Source organism: Rhincodon typus, chromosome 4 (assembly GCF_021869965.1).
Source record: "Rhincodon typus isolate 14 chromosome 4, sRhiTyp1.1, whole genome shotgun sequence".
Taxonomy (NCBI): domain Eukaryota; kingdom Metazoa; phylum Chordata; class Chondrichthyes; order Orectolobiformes; family Rhincodontidae; genus Rhincodon; species Rhincodon typus.
In genome coordinates this window covers 52,331,941-52,339,786 of record NC_063335.1, presented here as the reverse complement: position 1 = coordinate 52,339,786, position 7,846 = coordinate 52,331,941, and the positions used below count along the sequence as shown (strand labels likewise).

Here is a 7,846-nt window from a genome sequence, read left to right as displayed (position 1 = left end):
TTTTGATGCAAGAATATATTAGTTCTATATGGATTTTGTTTCTCAGATGTAGATCATTATTTTTGCTTACAGAGATGAATCAAGGTACAGTTAATTAATTTTGAATAGTCGTTTGGAAGTACAGATGTGATTATTGCTGCACAAACACACATTTTGTCAAAGCTTTCATAGGGAACCAGGAATTATACACAAAGGAGGCACAGATAAAACTTTGAACAGGAACATTTTATTTTAGATGCACACATTAGCTCTATACTGAGACCCCCAACCTCCCCACACACATCCCCCCCCCAACCTTGCGAGTCACCTGATCAGTTCTTTTAAAGGGGCAGCACACCAACTACATACATAGCACCCCTCCCCCTTTATTTTAAACATATCCCATTAATCAACATGTATATAATCATTAAAAGGATTATACAGGCATTATAGCCAACATATGTACGTAGTCAGGAATATTTACAACAACATGAAAAACTACCACTCCCCCTACACAAGGCTTTCCATCCGTTGGCTACATTGACACGATCAGTCTCTCAGGAGCATAGTGATTCCTAAAAGACTGTTTCCTCATCTCAGGAACCTCTTCTGGTATATCTCCCAGGCTTCCAGAGACTCCTGTTGTTCTGAAGGTACATCCCTCTCTGATTGGTTGTTGTTGCCCAGTGATTCTGCTGTTGTTGTATCCTATAAGGCCATAAGATATAGGAGCAAAAATTAGGACATTCAGCCCATTGATTCTGCTCTGCCATTTAATCATGGCTGATAAGTTCCTCAACCCCATTCTCCCACTTTCTCCCCGTAGCCCTTGATCCCCTTGACAATCAAGAACCTATTGATCTCCGTCTTAAATATACTCGATGACCTGGCCTCCACAGCCCTCTGTGGCAGTGAATTCCATAGATTCACCACTCTCTGGCTGAAGAAGTTTCTCCTTATCTCCAATCTAAAAGGTCTTCCTTTTACTCTAAGGCTGTGCTCTCGGGTCCTAGTCTCTCCTACCAATGGAAACATCTTCCCAACATCCACTCTGTCCAGGCATACTGGTAAACCTCTTCTACACCCCCTCCGTAGCCTCCACATCCTTCCTGTAACATGGTGACCAGAATTGAATACAATATTTTAAGTGCGGCCTAACCCAAAGTCTTATAAGGCTGCAATGTAATATCCTGACTCTTATACTCAATACCCCGACCAATAAAGACAAGCATGCCATATGCCTCGTTTACCACTCTATCTACTTGTGTGGCCTTCTTGTCCTTTACATTGCTATTCTCGCAAATGTCCTGATGAGTGCAAGACAAAAAGATTTGATAAAATGCATCCTTTCTTAGCAATAAATAATTTTACTTGAAACTTCTATTTTATGTCATGACTTATAATTTGAAATATCTGCAGTATCTCTGGATTCTCAGCCACAAAAGGATACATCAAGAGAGATGACCAAAGGTTTGATCTAAAATTTGGGTTTTAAAAAGTGTCAAAAAGGAAAAGAGAGAGCCAGACAGGAGAGATTTAAAGGGAAAATTCTGGAAATCATACTTTAGTCAGCCGAAGGCATCAGCATCAACGATGTGACAAAAGTTATTGTGGATGCAGCAGTGGCCAGAATTGAAGGAACATAGCGTTCTTAGAGGACTGGAAGAGTTTATACAGATTTGGAAATGGAGGGATTAGGCAATGAATAATACCAATAAAAAAAATCAATGTGTTGCTTAACCAGGATCTAATATAGATTGGCAATTAGATGTGAAGATACAGATAGCAGAAGAAATCCCTGAATGTTAACTGTGGAGAAAATGGAATGAAATCAAAAAAAATTCTGTAAAATTGATTTAAAGTAAATAATTGAAGTAAAATGAGAATGCTAGTTTTAATTTCGGTACAATTAATTCTTTCACCTTTACAACTTGAAAAGAAAATTTGTGGCCTTCTGACCTTGTCTGACTTCAACATAATGATCCACTCCTCACAGGTGATATTTTACATGAAGTCTTTGAAGCTATGACAGTCATAAAACCACAAATGAGCACTAAGTAATGCTCAGGATCATTGGAATTTCCAGAAAGTTGGAGTGAATTTTAAATTAGAATGAAATAAGATGTTAATGTCTAAAAATTGGGAACTCAAAGGCAGGCTGTGCATTAGGTATTTTTTAGTGTGGCTGGCAAACTCAGATTTAATCTGTTTCGGGCAATGATGGATTTTCTGGTTTTCCATATGTTAGCTTATGTAACATAAATCACAAAGATTGAGCTCTTCTTGAGTCAGGTCTCTTAGGGTTTATTTACAACACTAGCTATTTAAATAGCCACAACATCACAGGCTTACACAGAGTCTAGATTAGGTAATAACTAATGTTACTCTTTATTATATATACATAACTGACTGACTACACTGGCTCCATGATATAGAGGAAATAACTGAGGATGAGGCTCTTGTGTAAGGGCTTTAGGACTCTTGAACAACTTTGTGATGATGTCATGGAGCTACTCCCAACTGTACATAAATAAAGCAGTGTGGAAGGACTTAGTTGGATAACACAGTGAATGCATGGTGAGATTGTTAGTTAAAGCATGCATGAGAGAGTATAGAAATATGTTAAGAAATATGAGGAGTAAAATTATTAGTATTGAACAGTATAGCTAATGGAATTGTATAGCAATATTTTAGCAGTAAACTTAGATTGGCATATATCTGATTACTGTGTATCATAGTTTTTAGTATTGAAATGCAAAAAAATAGTGTTATTAAGAAGCCAATTCTGAAGAGTTTTTGACATTGCCATCTCTTTGATCTCTCTGTCTGGAACCTAAATACATAGATGTAGGTATAAACACACACTAAAGATATACCTTTTTATTAAAGTGTTGCAAGTCATGATGTCATGTAACTGTTTCAAAGGTGCAGGCTTGTCTGGTCTAGAATCTATGCCTTAACAGAACATCCCTCTTATCTAATAACACTACAAGGATACATTAGATAGATTGGGTTGAGTTTTATAGGGATCGGAATGATTTGGTCTATGCAGAGATTTGTGGCAGTATGGCACAGGAGGTCCAGTGAGGCCTAGCTCAATATTAACAGCAACACACTGCATCTTTTAAACATCTGCCAGGCCTCAGGGTGAGCTTCTCCCTAGGCAGTGGTGAGTTGTCAATTAAAAGGAATTAGAGCTTAAATGCACATCTCATTTCTTAATATGAACCTTCCTATCTTACCTAATTGGGACATTGGGAATCGTAAACACGGAATTCAGAGTAAGTACCTCTCATTTCAGCTTGCTGCTGACTGCAAATCCCGCCCCCCCCACCATGTGGCTGAGCACCAAACAGCATCTCAGAGCATGATCCATGAGCACCAGACACACATGGCCTTCATCCACATCCGAGATTGGCCAACCCTCTCAGGATCATTATGGAATTCCCTCCCTCAAGGCATTGTGGTTCAACCTACAGCATGTTAATTGAAGCAGTTTAAGAAGGCAGCTCACTACCATCTCCTAAAAGGCAACCAGGGATGGGCAATAAATGCTGGCCATGCCAACAGTGATGCCCACAACCCATGAGAAAATTTTTAAAAAAGGCACTTCTCCAGGCCAGCTCCAGCATTATCAGAGATGCTGACTAGATTCTTCTCCTAAACTTTCAAACGCCTTGCCAATGCTTCCTCTGAGGCCTCAATACTTCTATCCTCAAAGATCAAGGAGTTGGCTTCTGGGGAGCCTGTCGTTCCTCCACAGAGGTCATGGACACCCCACTGGTCAATAGTTAGAAATGGTTTGCAATGAATGGCACATGATAGTAGCGTTACTGTGAAATTTGCAGTGGAATGAAGAGTGGTACTTGGTTGGCAGGGTGTCTCAGCAACACCACAGGAGCAGTCCCAGTCTTCTGCAAGGGATGACATTGGGCACAGTGGGTAGTCAATGAGGTGGGTATGATAAGGTATGGTGAGAAATCTCACTTGGCTTCACAGCAAAACATTTCACAAGAAACTCAACACAACTGACAGTTAGCCAAAATAATGTAAGATTCAGCCCACTGCGTCTATAAATTTGTATAACAACTTGGCCGATGTAGTCGTGACCATATCTAGTTATTATGCATTTGTCAAGATTTGGTGGTGTAGCTCCACCCTGTGGCCGATCTGCCATCATGGATGGATGTGCATCATTTGTTGTTGGTGTACGATTGTTGTGTGACATGATACCATCAGTATCCTCATCATCATTCTGTTGGACGAGTGGTTGATGTGATTAGTTGGGGTATAAAGTCTATTTCTTTAGACGACATGTCCAGTGTTCATTACAATATCATAAAATATAGGCTGGACATAATGATACAGTAACTCATCTCGAACTTATGTGTTTGTATGAAAATGTTATATTTGTGTGGATTGTCCTGATTCAAGTTGCGCTAAATTTATGCATGTACACTGAGCATGCTCTGCCTTCTTTCCAACAATGCAGCACATACATGGGGTTTTGTGGTGAGAGTGTGGGAAGGAAAAACTGTGTGGATCTATCTTCCAAATGTGGGAGCTACTGGTAAGCGTAGACCGTTGCCTATACAAACGACATATAGATTAACATAGCTGTCGGAAAACCTTGGCAACTCACTTTATATTAAATTATCATGCATCTTACAGTGTAAACAGTGTAGTCTGCAAGACAGATTGAGTAACAGAAGTGAGGAGAGGAGGTGATATGTTGATCAACACAGTACTTGCATCTTGAAGTGGTACGCGAGTTCACTGCATTCCATTGTCAGACAGAAATTTGTTGAGGTACACCATACTGAATAGGACAATCAATGGTCAAGGATTATTGTCTTAGTGGTATCTCTGATTTGTTGCACAAAAGGGAATTTAGTCAAATATTTGGTCACCAGAATGCAGTCATGTCCATGGAAAACAACTGTCTCAATTTTGCACCACGGCTCCAAAGGAATCATGTGGCGAAGGACAGGTTCTCTCAATTGTTGAGTTTGATAGAATTGACATGTTTCACATGTTTTGATCAGTTGATCAATGTCATAATTAATGATCAGCCAATATATGGAATAATGTACCAATTTCTTGTTTTGTTTTCTGTACCCATGTGATTTATTTGTATAAGGTGTATCATGTCTTGCTGAAGAGCTTGCAAAATTATGACATGTTTGCCTTTGAAGATTACATTCTTTAAGAGTACTATTCATCTCTGAATGATCAGAATGGACATACAAACTTGCGGTCTTGTTGGATTTGTTCGGGCCACCTGCTGATGATGATCTTCTTGACCTGATGCAGTTGGTCATCCTCTGACAATGCTTGCTATATCTGTTCTGTTCAGCTGTGACTAAAACAGGTGACATCAATGTTGCAGCCTGAAATCTTTTGGTGCTACAACTGATGATTTATAATATTTCTGATGGAATACTCCCCACTTGCCTGGATGAGTGTAGCTTCAACATAGGAACAAGAATAGACCATTCAGCCCCTCAAGCCTGCTGTGCCAATCAATAAGTTAATGACTGATCTATGGCCTAACTCCATATGCCTGCCTTGGAGCCATATCCTTTGATATTGTTGCTTGTCTATCTCAGATTCAAATTTAACAATTGCATTCACATCAACCACTGTTTGAGAATGAGAGATCGAAACCTCTGGTACTCTTTCCATGTAGAAGAACTTTCCAATATCTCACCTGAATGGCCTGGCCCTAATTCTTAGACTATGCCCGTTGGTTCTAGAATCTTCAACCAGTGGAAATAGATTATCTTTATCAACCATGCTTTTACCAGTTAATATTCTGAAGACCTCAATTAGATCACTCCTTATCCTTCTAAATTCTAGAAAATAAAGGCCTGATTTGTCTAATTTCTCCTCATAACTTAATGTCAGAAGTCCAGGTATCAACCTTACAAACCTATGTTAAACTCCCTAAATGAGGGATAAGCCATCCAGGACTGAGATAAGGGAGAATTTCTTACTCAGAGAGTTGTGAACCTGTTGAATTCTCTACTCTAGAAAGCTTTTGGGGCCAGTTTATTAGATATATTCAGAAGGGAGCTAAAGAGATCAAGAGCTATGGAGAGAAAGCAGGAATAGGATACTGAAATTGCATGATCAGCTTTGATCATATTGAATAGTGGTGCGGGCTTGAAGGGCTGAATGGCCTATTCCTGCATCTATTTTCTTTGTTTCTATGTTTTCCTCCAGGACATCCTTCCTAAGGTGTGTTGCCCAGATCTGAGGTCGAACTAGGGTTTTGTACAACTGCAGCATAATGTCTATTCCCTACACTCCAGCCCTTTATATATGAACGCCAGCATTCCATCAGCTTTCTTGACCATTTTCTGCACCTGTTCACTGCATTTTAAAGAGCAATGCACCTGATCCCCCAAATCTTAATGGGCATCAACTGTATTTAACTTTGTGTCTCCTAAAAAAATCTTGATTTATTCTTTTTCAATCCGAAATGGATAACCTCACACTTGCTCATATTAAAATCCATCTGCCACAGCTTTGTCCATTCACCTTATCTATCAATATCCTGTTGTAACTTTATGCTGTTGTTAACACTGTCTACAATGCTGCCCAATTTTGTGTCATCAGCAAATTTGAAAATTTGAATAATTGAGGCCCTAACATAAATCCCTGCAGGACATCATTAGTCATGTTGCCAGGTTGAGTACTTTCCCATTATTCCAATTCTCAGTTTCCTGCCATTCAGCTAATTTCCCATCCGTGCCAGTAGCTGCCCTCAATTCCATAGGCTTCCAACTTAGCTAACAATCTTCTGTGTTAGACTTTATCAAAAGCCTTCTGGAAGTCCTTATACCAATACTTATGAAGTTCAACACAGTTTAGAAAATTGCAGTGTGTACCATCAAGAGATGTACTGCAGAAAACCTCCAAGGTTCCTGCAACAGCTCTTTCAACACCCTGACCTCTATCCTCATAAGTACAAGGGCGGAAGATACATGGGAACACCAGCATCTCAAGTTTTCTCCAGACACACAGCATCCTGACTTGAAACCATATCTCCACTTTTTCATGTCACTGGGTCAAAAGTCCTGGAACTCCCTCCCTAGTAGCATTGTTGCTGTGCTTACACCAAATGATTGCAATAATTCAAGAAGTCAGATCACTGCCACCTTATGAGAGCAGTTAGAGATAGACAAAAATGCTTACCTAGTGGTAAAGTCCACATCCTGCGAATGAAACAAAAACAAACTGTCTCTGTTTGCAAGACAAATTCATAATTTTACTAATGATGTTTATCTTCTGACTTTGCAGAGTTTGTAGATTAATATAAAATAATATTGATGTTCTACATTCATTAACAATTGTCCTTCATTCTGCATCAATTTTTCACATTTTATTGAAGAGTGCTGTTGGTAGGGTAAATCAACAATTGAAAATAAAGTATAAAATTATACTTTGAAAGCATTAAATATTCAGAGTTCATCTTTGCAAAAGGTGTCAACTCAATTATAGCTAATGGTTTACTATAGTCATAAATGGAACATTTTCATATCGCAAGTGATTACTATACTTTTCCCAATTTGTGTTAAAATTCCTACAGCTGTGTTAAGGTTTTATTTTAGGTTTCACTTTGAACTTGGAATTATTCCATTTTAATTTTAACATTTATTCCCATTTGCAGATCTTGTGAAAATCTTGAATTAACATTGGATAAGTACCTCTGCTAGGCTCCCATAATAACCTTAGACACAATTGTACCAGAATCAAAACTGAATGAACTGCAGATGCTGTAAATCAGGAAGAAAAACAGAAGTTGCTGGAAGCTCAGCAGGTCTGGCAGCATCTGTGAAGAAAAAATCAGAGTTAACATTCT

The 7,846-nt window shown here is 38.9% G+C and overlaps 1 long non-coding RNA gene across 1 annotated transcript in view; it reads right to left on the bottom strand.

Moving 5' to 3' along the window:
* Positions 1–310: 310 nt before the first annotated feature.
* The window catches only part of LOC125483022, an 84,341-nt gene continuing 76,805 nt past the window's right edge, over positions 311–7,846 (bottom strand). Inside the window, exons 2-3 of the long non-coding RNA XR_007262016.1 lie at positions 7,180–7,199; positions 311–687 (exon numbers count right to left, since the gene is read on the bottom strand). This is a non-coding gene — a long non-coding RNA (uncharacterized LOC125483022). The remainder of the gene's footprint in view (positions 688–7,179; positions 7,200–7,846) is intronic.